Raw genomic sequence first — 13,187 nt, forward strand, 5'->3', positions numbered from 1 at the left:
CACTGTTCATCCAGAGGCAGCATCGATCGGCTTTAGTTAGCAGCAGTAGCAAAGAAATCGCTCGATCGGGTTCAGTTAACACCCATCGATCGATCTCTCGGGTTCAGTAGCGCGTAGCCTGCAGTGCAATCGCTCGGGTTCACTTAGAGCCCAACGCCTCGCTCGGTTCAGTTAGAGCCCAATGCCTCACACCGACGCGTGTGCGTGTACGAGAGAAACGCGCATCGCTTTGCCCCGACCACCCACCGTAACCGGGAACACCCCGATATTTTCCTTGTCCTCGCTTTTACCATGGTTTTTACCGTCATGGACGGCCCAAAGAATGTCATGCAGCTGCGTCTCCGGCCGGCCCAGAATGAAAATCCCATTTTGTGTCATGACTTTTTGTCACAATTATCATCATAAAAGTGTCATAAGTATAATAGAAAAGAATTTCGTTCGGCCCAAAATGTCACGGATGTGTCTTTTTTTGTTAGTAACACATGCGGTTGATGCATTTTAATTAAGTTAAGTGTCAAGTTCTCTACAACCGGACATTAACAAATCCCATCTGCCACATAACCACGGGCACGGCTCTCGAAAGTTTAAACCCTGTAGGGGTGTCCCAACTTAGCCCATGACAGGCTCTCACAGTCAACGAAGGATATTCCTTCTCCCAGAAAGACCCGATCAGTCTCGGAATCCCAGTTACAAGACATTTCGACAATGGTAAAACAAGACCAGCAAAGCCGCCCGATGTGCCGACAAATCCCGATAGGAGTCACACGTATCTCGTTCTTAGGGCACACCAGATGGGCAAGATGTCGGGTTGGCATAGACCCTGCTTGCCCAGGGGGCACCGGACATCGCCCAGTTTGGAACAACACTCAGAGGAGCATTGGCCCGGGGATTTAAAATATACATGAACCTTTAGTCTGTAGAACCCAAGGGAAAAATGCTTAGGTGGCAAATGTTAAAACCAAGGTTGGGCCTTGCCGGAGGAGTTTTATTCAAAGCGAACAATCAAGGGGTTCCCATAACACCCAACCGAGCAAGGAACGCAAAATCAAGGAACATAACACCGGTATGATAGAAACTAGGGCGGCAAGAGTGGAACAAAACACCAGGCATAAGGCTAAGCCTTCCACCCTTCACCAAGTATATAGATGCATTAATTAATAAGAGATATTGTGATATCCCAACATATCCATGTTCCGACATGGAACAAACTTCAGCTTCACCTACAACTAGCAATGCTATAAGAGGGGCTGAGCGAAAGCGGTAACATAGCCAAACAACGGTTTGCTAGGAAGGTGGGTTAGAGGATTTACATGGCAATATGGGAGGCATGATATAGCAAGTGGAAGGTAGCACGACATAGCGATAGAACGAACAACTAGCAAGCAAAGATAGAAGTGATTTTGAGGGTATGGTCATCTTGCCTCAAATCCTGCAAGGAAGAAGAACGAGTCCATGAAGAAGAAAAACGGACGTAGTCGAACAGATCCTCACAAACACGACGTTACCGGAACTAACAAGAAGAAACAACACTGGAAAGGAGCAAACAACATGGTAAACACACATGCATAAACATGGCATGATGCGCGACCAAGAATGATGCATGTCCGGTTTAAAGATTCATGGCATGTCAAAGTGCACAAACAACACTACAAGTTAAGTGGAGCCCAATATGCAACGAGTTGCATATTGATGAAACACCACATTCAATTATTTAGTTCACTCCCGTTTATGTGCCCATCAATATTAAATGTTATGAAACATGGCAATAGGTGAAGCATAATAAAACTACCTATCTAGGCAAGTTTAAATGAGGCCGGAATAACAAGAAACAAGTCTAGAAAAATCCTCATGCGCATATTTTAAAGTTGGTACTATTCTGTCCTATATACAATTTTAGAGTTGTTAAACATGCAAAGTAATGCCACCATGTTAATCTATGCATTTTTCTACCCCATTTACATATAAAGATTATTTAAAACCGAGCTACGGTTAATTAGTCATGAAACAAAACATTTTAACATGGAATTTAAGCAAATTTAAAGCAAACAACATTTTAAACATGGATGAAAGTTGGATATTATGAAACTAGATGAAAATCTAAGCAAGTTGCATATATAGTTTATTTAAATCCGATGCACGGTTGTGGAGCTATTTTATGCATGAAGAACAGGGTTTTTTTTGTAAAAATGTAAACTCTTGGATAGATGGACAAATTCATCGTAGCAGAAAAAAAATTAACTACGGGCCAGATCTGAGTGGCCCGATGGGAGCATGGGCGCTGGACTCACCCAGCTGGACCTGGCCCAGGGCGATGGGACGGTGTGGGCTGGGCCGCTGTCAACGGTTGAAGGGGGAGGCGGCCAGGTGCGTGCGGTCGATGCAGTAAAAGGGGCGAGCGACTTCACTGCCAAATCGAGCACGGGGTCAACGGGGGTTGTCCTGCTCGATGCAGGCGGCAGATGGATGAACTGGAGGATGCGAAGGATCCTGCGACGGAGAGACCAAAGAGACCGGGGCTCGATGAATCCGGAGACTGGCGACGTCGGGCGCGGTCGACGGTGAGCTCCTACGTCGGGACGACCATGGCGGCAGGGGCTTGGTGCAGAGCGAAGCAAAAAAGAGGACCCCCGGTTCAGGTGAAGCAGAGCCAGCGGCGGCGGCTTGGCGGGCGGAGGTGGCGGGAGGAGTAGGAAACGGTGAAGAGGAGGCCGGTTCGGGGCGATGTAGCCAACAGCGCATGACGGTTGCAGCGGCTGTAGCTAGCGCTCATTGCAGAGGAGATGCGGCGCAGCGAGGGACTTGCAACAGCGGAGGAGGCCGGTTTGGAGAGTTCTCCGGGGCCCTAGGCGTTGGAGGTCGACATCTTGGTTCTGGCAGGTTGGCGCGTGAGCCAGCGAGGAACTCCGGCGATGGATGGCTGACGGTGACACGAGCACCAGCAACGAGTAGAGGCAGGCGGATCTGGTGGAGCTCAACTCCGGCGGGCTAGTGCTCATTGTCGGCCGGGCCGAGAAAAGTCGAGCGCGGTGGCGCTCCTGCTTGAATGGGGAGAGAGAGACAGAGAGGTTAGAGAGAGAAAGAGGGAAAAGAGAGGACGAGGGACACGGGCAGGGACATGACGTGACCTGAGTGGCCGGCGTAGGAGAGCTCCATCTTGGCGGTGCGGGAGTGCTCGGACAAAGGCGGCTACAAGGACTCGGTGCTGTTGGTCTTCGGAAAGGACGAATAGGAGGCACAGGAGCTTGGCTCCATGGAAGTGCTCGAGAGGGAGGGGATCCAGACGCGGTTCCTGCCGATCCAAAAGCGAGGGAGGCTGGGCGCTTGGTGGTTGGATAGATCTGGCTGGTGGTGTGCAGTGGTAGCTGAACGAGGAAGAAGGTGGGTGGCTGTTGTTGGATCGATGTGGACTCCGAGGAGGATTTGGAGAGAGGGTGGCGGCGGATGAAGTGGACGGATGGGACATGAGGCCTAGAAACTAGGGTTGCCCACACTATATATCAAGCCAGTTAGGTTTAGGGGTATTAGGTCCCTCCGATCGTAATTGGATGGTCTGAAAAAATGCTTTGAGAGTCCAAACAAATAATTGCAGATGTTTTAGGGATGTTAGGGGATGATCCGGACCCAACGGTGACGACAAAGCGGGTCGGGTTTTGGGACAGCTTCGGACGCGCACTCGAGGGGGTCGATGCACAGTGCAAGTAGGGGTTAGGTTGGCTGCAGGTGGACTATGAAGAAGAGCTTGGACTGAGAGGAGGGAAGAGAAAACGACCCAGCATGGGTTTTTGGAGATCGAAAACGTTCGACGTTTGACCGACTATAATGCCGCTATAGTTAACCGTTGGGGCATCAAACGGACTTCGAATGCGATGAAACTTGGCAGGCGACCTACTGACAACATAACAACACCGCATGCCAACTTTCAACACATTCTGAGAACATTTTCTATCCACTTATAAAATAATATTTCGGACGTGCGATGGGAGCGTGCAAGTGTGTCTGGGCTCAGAACGGACAACGGAGAGAACTGGGAGACCTGGACGAATGCAAGTTTTGAAAACATGCAGATGCAATGCGGATGATGACATGGCAAGATGCAACATACAAGCGGATGCCAAGGAAACAACAGCAAAAAACTGGAACACACCTGGCGCATCGGACTCGGGGCATCACACATGTACTCATGCAACCCTTTTTATAACTCAGCTAAATAAATTGCATAGATCATTGATCTATTTAAATCGAGGGAATTCACATGGTGATTTCTCTTTAAACATATCCTCCTAATATTTTAGGGAGCTAATAAATATACCACTATATCAGAATCACCCATAAGCACACTTGCAAAATAATTCCGTGCCTTCTCTGCTTCAAGTTTGGTCTCCAAACTTTGCCCTAAATTCTTTCTTCACTTTCCGGAGCTCCACCAAAAATCTCAACATTTTGGCCACTCCTATACCTTGTCCCAATTCAAAACCATTGGAATTATATTCAATTGAATTTTTATTTATATCTTTCAATCATGACCACTCCTATTTTTCATGGACTGTGCACATTTTAGTGAGTCCAAGAAAATTAACCCTTCCCCAAATTCCTTCTCCAACCCTTTCTTCTCTCATGCTCTTTCTTTGCTATTTTATGTTTCGGAAATAGAAGAGGAGTGAGGGAGAGATAGCATAGCCCATCAGGCCTCCCTAGGCCCAGCTCCAGCGCCGTCCCACCTCTCCTAGGCCCAGTCAGCCTCACCTTAACCTAACCCTCCCCTGATCCCATCCTCTCGATCCCCATCTCTCCCTCTCATTCCTGGCCGCCGCCACACGCGCACACACAGAGGAGCAGCACCCTTGCCCCGTCCCCGACCGCGCCTCCTCGCCAAATCCCCGTCGCCCGAGGAAAGGAACTCCTCAGGCACCCGCGCCCACAGCCATCGTCCTCCGCGCCCAACAGGAGCCCCCACGCCGATCATCCCCATCGTTTTGGCCGAAACTTGTCGTAGCCCCAGCACCGGTCGTCGTCAGACCTCCTCCTCGGCTCCACCCCGCTGGCTCCCGTTGCCGCCACCTTGACGCATGCGCCCCTCGTGCCCCTACCTCGCCATGGAGGTCCGCCACCCATCTCTCTTCCCGTAGCGCGTCGTTGCATGGATGCTTGCCTCCGACCAACGCCGCATCGAGCTCGTTAGCCCTGGCCTACTTCTCATCGCATTGTCATGGACTCCTTCCATGTTGCCTCCTTACCGCTCCGTTGACCTCCACTGCCGACTGCAGTACAGTGCTAGCACATGCTGTGCGACATCATGCCACAACCTTGGTCTTTCTCCACCAAGAGGCCAAGAGCCCCTACTCCTCCTGGTCCATCCTCCTTCATGTGGAGCAGCACCATCACGGGACCTCTGCCCGAGCTGCTACTCACCACCGACCAACGACGACCCAAGACAGGACCGTGCCAAGTCCACCCCAATCCAGCCACGACACCTACAAGACCACTATTGCATCTATACACCACGATGTTGCTCGTTGCATGCCAAGACCGCCTCCGTGGAATTCGCCAAGTACACCACCGGCAAGACCACATGGATGCTCGAACGAGTACACACAGAAACGGCAAGTTCCTCTATGACCCATGTATGACTGCGGGGATAACACCAAGTACCCCTTTGGGTCACCAAGTTCGACTACCACATGTACCACTACTTCCACTACTGTCGTGAGAATGACTACGTCCCATCGAGTCCCGAATCGCCCCGAATGGATGGTTCGAAGGTATAACGGCCGAGACGACGCCCATGAACGAATGCATGTGTGTTGTATGAGATGCCCGTGTTTGCACCATGTTGGCATCACCGCTTGTGCATTCCTCGTTTGCCATGACACCAACACATGGGAACCCGGTATGCGGAATCACCCCACCATCCTTGCATGTTCCGCACATCCACTCTCCCTTTTGCACCTGTATCTCCATGTGCTACCGGAACCGGGATGTTGCCGTGGCACCATTTCCATTTTCATCGCAGTGGCACCATTTCCGTTTTGCTGCCGTGGCACCTTTTTCCTTCCGCCATGGTGACAAATGCCTCGTATCATTATGTCAACATTTTCATAAAATTGCATAAATCGCGCATATGTCATCCGCATCATGATAACAACATTTAAAATGTTTGAAATTGTTGTTGCTTTAAAATTGCTAATGGACATATGGGGATTTTCCGGAATTGTTATTTGTTGTTTTCGACCTCATTTTGACTTGCCTAGATTGGTAGATCATGTATGTTTTACCTCTTGCCATGTTAACCAACATTTAATATTGATGGGTAGCATTAACGAGAGCGAACTAAATACTCGAATGTGGTGTTTCGTCGACTTGCAACTCATTGCATATTGAGCTCCACTTAACTTGTAGTATTGTTTGTTGCACTTTGCCATGACATCCCTCTTTAAACCGGACATGCATCATACTTGATTGTGCATCATGCCATGTTTATGTGATGGTTTTTTTTACTATGTTGTTTGCTTCTTTCCAGTTGTTCCTCTTCTTTATAGTTGCCGATAATGTTGCCATTATGAGGATTCGCTCGGCTACATTGGTTAGTCTTTTTCATGCACTTGATCTTTTTCCTAGCAGGACTTCAGGCAAGATGACCGTCACCTTGCATCTCACTGCTATCTTTGCTATGCTAGTTGTCTCGATGCTACGTTATGTCGTGCTACCTACCACTTGTTTTTCAAGCCTCCCAATATGCCATGAAACAGCCTGTAACCTTTCCACCATCCTAGCAAACCGTTGTTTGTCTATGTTACCGCTTTGCTCAGCCCCTCTTATAGCGTTGCTAGTTGCAGGTGCAGTTTCAAGCTGTTCCATGTTGGGACATGGATATCATGGGATATCACAATATCTCTTATTTAATTAATGCACATATATACTTGGTAAAGGGTGGAAGGCTCGGCCTTTGGCTTGTTATTTTGTTCCACTCTTGCCGCCATAGTTTCCGTCATACCGGTGTTATGTTCCTTGATTTTGCGTCCCTAACACGATCAGGGTTTATGGGCCCCTCTTGACAGTTAGCTTTGAATAAAACTCTTCCAGCCAGGCCCAACTTTGGTTTTACCATTTGCCCAACATATAACTGAACATGAGATTAAATTTGACGCATAGGGAGTTAGTGCTACCAGAGGACTAATTTAACATAATACAGGGGGGCAGTGCTGATGGTGTTGGTCCCAAACTAGAGCAGCTTGCGGCAACGCCCCTAGGCAACTTGGGGTATTTTGGTCGCTGTAACCATAGCTCATGCCGTGGCCGGAGACGAGATACGTGCGGCTACTATCAGGGTGTCGGCACATCGGGAGGTCTTGCTGGACTTGTTTTACCATTGTCGAAATGACTTGTGCACCGGGATTCCGAGTCTGATCGAAGGCTCCCGTGATGGAGGATTGTCTCTGCGGATCGTGAGCTCATCATGGGCTAAGCTGGGACACCCATGCAGGAATTAAACTTTCGAGAGACGTGCCCACGGTTATGTGGCAGATGGGAATTTGTAAATATCTAGATGTAGTGGACTTGAACTAAATTCAATTAAAATACACAAATCGCATGTGTAACCGTGACTCTCTCTTTTCGGATGCGTTCGAGAAGAACACAGTTGGGTTATGTTTGAACGTAAGTAGTTCAGGATCACTTCTTGATCATTACTAGTTTGCGATCGTTTGCATAGTTTCTCATCATATTCTTGTACTCGTAAATTAGCCACCATGCATTGCTTAGTCGCCTGCGGCAACCTCACCACTATCCATTACATACCCATTAAGCTTTGCTAGTCTTGATACCCATGGTAATGGGATAGCTGAGTCCTCGTGGCTCACAGATTAGTACAACAACAGTTGCAGGTACAGGTAATGCGATGATCTGACGCGAGTGCGATGCTTGCTTGTTTGGAGTTCTTCTGCTTCTTCTTCTTTGATCAAGGGATAGGTTCCGGTTCGGGGAGCCTTGGATTAGCAGGGTGGATGTCGTTCTTATTTCCGTTTGTTTTCATATGTAGTCGAATCCTGCTCTTCTGTATGATGATTGCTATGTATTGATGAACTATTGTATTCATGTTGTAGCTTGTGACGAGTGTAAGCCTTAACCTTGTATTCTCATCTATTCAGTACATGGTATGTTGTAATGATATCCGCCTTGCTATGCGCTCGAAATGCGATTGTGCCCTGATCAGGAGTTCATCACGTGATTCGGATAGAATCACAACTTGGGTGTTACAAGTTGGTATCAGAGCCTTACCGACCTTAGGAGCCCCCTTGATTGATTGAACCGCTACCGTTGTTGAGTCTAGAAGAAAACTATTTTGAGTCTAGTTATATCAGAGAGTAGGAATTCCTTTTACTCATTATCCCCTTCATCGCTCTAGTGAGGAATCATGACATAGGTGTTTTCCCACTATTCTGTCCTTTTCACTCAAATTTTGTTAAGGATCACGCGGGTATTGTTGGATCGTTGCGACATCATTGTGAAGGGGATTCTGTCTTGGTGCCTCCTGACATTTAGGGGTTGTGGCGGTGTCCTCGGGAGTTGAGCTCCAAGGTGTTTTTGTCACAGTGCTTATCGTTTCAGTTCCGGAATACCAGAGTTCGCGGACATCGAAAATGCTTATGTACTCTTTGTGGTGAGAGTAGTTTGACAACACCCAGTACTGGGGAGAGCGATCAGATGTATAGCCACATCTAGTATATCGGATGTTTTCAAAGGTCTGAGGTACACGATTTCCGAAGGTTTCTTGGTTATGTGTTGACAGTTGGATACAGTTGGAGCGTAGGGCTTGTTAGTTGTGTGATATATTTGTGCCTCCCTGTATCCCCAACACCAGATTACATGACCAAAAAGTTTCGGGAGTTTTAGGTGGGAATTCAAGTATCTCATAGGATATCTTTCCAACAGATACACGATACGATATGGGGTCTATCATATGATTGTTCCGACTTATTCTGTGAGCCAAATCCTTGTTTTTTTTTCTTGTGGTATTCTAGTTGCTTCGATGTCAAGTGTTGATTGCATACCTTATTCTAAGAGGTGTTCTCATATTTCTATGGGAGTGGTAATCCTTCTTGGTTATCGAGATTGTCATGTCAATTCTTTTCCAACCGGTGCGCTTCTCATCAAGATGATCCTACCATTTTCCCCATTCACGAGATCAATTCTATGCTTTCTCAATGGTGTTTGTTTCATCTGCCCCAAGTGGTCTTTGTTTTTGCCGGCCTCCCACCCTTTTCTTCAAGGACTCAGAATTCTTTATCAAGTATCCTTTTTTATTGATGGGAAGTCTCTCCATTCTTTTCTGTCAATGTTCTTATCCGGTGATTCTCAGGAAGATACTAAGGAAGCTTCAAGTTTATCATTCTTCATTCTCTTTTCTTCTCCGCTGGATTCAATTCAAGCTTTTTGTGTTGATCATATCCCATTCCTCGTTTCAAATGCTTTCTTATGTTGGAAGTTCTTATCCAAGCATCTCTTGATCATTAACATTGCGATACTTGTATCCAGAGTGCGGAAGATATCTCAGAAGATTCATGTTTCCATTCTAAATCCGTTCAACCTTTTTGGAGATTATTAACTCATTCAAGCAATTTAATTCAATCAGTGCAATCTCTCATCAAAATCATTTCAACGGTGTTTCTCTTGAGTGGGCCCTAACCCACAGGTCTTCTCCCAAGATCTTACCTAACTCTTCTAACTTTTCTGGAGTTATTCTCAATTCCTTTCAAGGTGTGACATAAGAATGAATTTTCATCAGCCAGATGCCTTCTCGAGGACCGCTTTCAATTCTTTTCATCCTTGGCTCAACCTTTCTTTATTCATTATTCTAGAGTGCCTCAACAAATCATGGTGGTGTTTCTCATCGTCATCCTCGGATTTTGAGGAGAAGAAGAGTTCCTCTTAAATACTTACCCATTCTTCCAAAGATTCATGGTTCTAGATTTATGCTATCCTCTCATAATTGTTTTCGATTGTGAGAATTTGTTTCACCCATCAGGAGCAATTCAGGTGTCTTTTCAGTTCGATTCTCCGGAGCCCATCATCACAGAATTATTCATTCTCTACTTTCAGCTCTCATTCTCCATATCTTACCGGTGCATCGCTCAAGTATTCTCTAGTTAGCTCATGATCTCTTTGTTCTCTCATATCTAAATTCCCTCAAGTACCTTTGTCGTTCTCTAATTCTTCCCGAAGATTCGTCCTCTTTTTCGTCATTCATTTTCAATCCTTATGGTGGTTTGTTCAAGATTCCTCTTCCTATGTTCTCATATTCATTTATTCATCGTTTCAATCCTACCGATGGTTCATTGAAGACCTTCCCAAGTTTGGCTATATCTCTTTCAATCTTTTCAAGAAGAATAAGTTGTATGCCAAATCCGTTGCTTGTCATGAGTTTAAATTGGTGAAGGATGCGCATAACATAATTCTTATTCTTGCTTCATCCAAGTGATTGATTCATTCTTCTAGAGTTTATTCATCATGAGTAAATTCTCATTTCAAGTGATTCATACTTTTTCCGGAGTTCCTAGCTCTCTCAATTATCTCATCCCGAAGCACCATCTAAATCATTGCAAGGCTTTTCCTTGGTCTTTTCAAATTTCCTTTCGTTGGATCATTCTTTTATTACCAGAGTTCTCTCAAAGGATTAACAAAGTGGTTCATTAAGGATTTAATTCCTTCTTCAAGTGTTCGTCAACATCCTTGTTGGAGAAGATCAAGCATTCTTCATCTTGCATTCCGAAGTGCAATTGTTCTCCATTATCTTTTGAGGTCGTGTTATGTCATTCTTGATAATTTCTGTTCGTGTTTCATGATTCACAAGTTTTCAAGAGTGACATATTTTAAACCCATCATTTTCAATTCGTTGACAAGATGTGTTCAACCCCAACAATTTATTCGTTAGTGTTATCTTGGTATAGATTTCACATAAAGCCTTCCCTAAGGAATGTTGCAAGTATGGTGTTTATCGATCCAAGTTTCCTCCTATTCTCGCGGAGAAAGAAGTTTTTCCATCTCTTCATTCCTCTAAGCTGATCAATCTTTTGGTAGTGGCTGGTTGTCACCTAATAATTTTGAGATGTCTCCATAAGCCCACGAGGAACATATCCTTTCGTATTGATCTTCCAACAACTCCGTTCTAACCTTCTTGCAAGGATGCTATATCAAATTCATTTGAGGTCGAAGATGTTGTTGTCTTCTCCGTTCTTTTCATTCCATTCGTTCTTTGTCCCAGAGGCATTTTGTTGTTGCGCTCGTCAAGTATCTTCCCATCTTGTCAAGTTATTGTTCTATTCATTCTAGGTTCAGCCGGCGTGCTGTCAAAATTACAAAATTCTTGTTCCTTGTCTATGTCGTTATACCGGTGTGGTTTCATATTCTTTTGGTTCGTGAAGCTCTTATTCCATGTCTTTCAACCTACAAGGTTCTCGTAATGTTCCTATTCCTGTTTGCTAACAGAGTGTTTGCAGTCTCCTTCATCTCCATTCTATTCTTTCTTCCAATTTTTTCAACCTCTCAAGGATCGTGGTTTCACTCGTTTGTCGAAGACGCAACTCTATTTTACCTCTTCCTCTTCCGCTTCTCTCCGGTGCCATCCTTAGATCTCAGGTTGAGATCTCTTGTAGGTGGTGGAGAGTTGTGAAGCCCCAAGACCGGTGCTCCAAATGCCTTCCATGGATTCCGACAGTCATCGTGTGATTTGTTTTGCTTGTTGCATTCATCATGCCATCATTTGCATTGCATCATGTCATCATTCACATTGCGTCATATCCTCATGCAACCCTATTTAAACTCAGCTAAATAAATTGCATAGATCGTTGATCTATTTAAATCGAGGGAATTCACATGGTGATTTCTCTTTATAACATATCCTCCCAATATTTTAGGGAGCTAATAAATATTCCACTATATCGGAATCACCCATAATCACACATGCAAAATAATTCTGTGCCTTTTCTGCTTCAAGTTTGGTCTCCAAACTTTGCCCTAAATTCTTTTTTCACTTTCCGGAGCTCCACCAAAAATCTCAAAATTTTGGCCACTCCTAAACCTTGTCCCAATTCAAAACCATTTGAATTATATTCAAATGAATTTGAATTTATATGTTTCAATCATACCCACTCCTATTTTTCATGGACTGTGCACATTTTTGCAAGTCCAAGAAAGTTAACCCTTTCCCCAAATTCCTTCTCCAACCCTTTCTTCTCTCCTGCTCTTTCTTTGCTATTTTCTGGTTCAGAAATAAAAGAGGAGTGAGGGAAAGAGAGAATAGCCGAGCAGGCCTCCCTCTCCTAGGCCCAGTCAGCCTCTCCTTAACCTATCCCTCCCCCGATCCCATCCTCTTGATCCCCATCTCTCCCGCTTGTTCCTGCCCGCCGCCACGCGCGCACACACAGAGGAGCGGCGCCCTTGCCCCGTCCCCGACCGCGCCTCCTCGCCAAATCCTCATCGCCCGAGCGCCCGAGGAGAGGAGCTCCTCGAGCACCCGTGCATGTAGCCATCGTCCTCCGCACCCAGCAGGAGCCCCCGCATCGCTAGTCCCCATCGTTTTGGCCGGAGCTCGTCGGACCTCCTCCTCGGCTCCACCCCGCCGGCTCCCATCGCCCCTGCCTCGACTCTTGCGTCCCTCGCGCCGTTGCCTCGCCGTGGAGCTCCGCTACCCATCTCTCTTCCTATAGCGCGCCGTCGCGTGGATGCTTGCATATGACCAGCGTCGCATAGAGCTCGTCAGCTCTGGCCTATTTCTCATCGCCTTGTCATGGACTCCTTCCATGTTGCCTCCTCGCCGCTCTGTTGACCTCCGCCGCCGCCTGCAGTACATTGCTCGCGCATGATGTGCGACATCGTGCCACTGCCTTGGTATGTCTCCACCAAGAGGCGAAGCGCCCCTACTCCTTCTGGTCCGTCCTCCTTCATGTGGAGCAGCACCATCACGGGTCCTCTGCCCGAGCTGCTACTCACCACCGACGAACAACGACCCAAAACATGACTGTGCCAAGTCCACTCCGCTCCGGCCGTGACACCTGCAAGACCACTATTGCATCTGTACACCACGTCATTGCTCATTGCATGCTAAGACCGCATTTGTGGAATTTGCCAAGTACACCACCGGCAAGACCACATGGATTCTCGAACGAGTACAGACCGAAACGTCAAGTTCCTCT

This window comes from Triticum dicoccoides, chromosome 2A (genome assembly GCF_002162155.2).
Source record: "Triticum dicoccoides isolate Atlit2015 ecotype Zavitan chromosome 2A, WEW_v2.0, whole genome shotgun sequence".
NCBI classification, from domain to species: Eukaryota; Viridiplantae; Streptophyta; class Magnoliopsida; order Poales; family Poaceae; genus Triticum; species Triticum dicoccoides.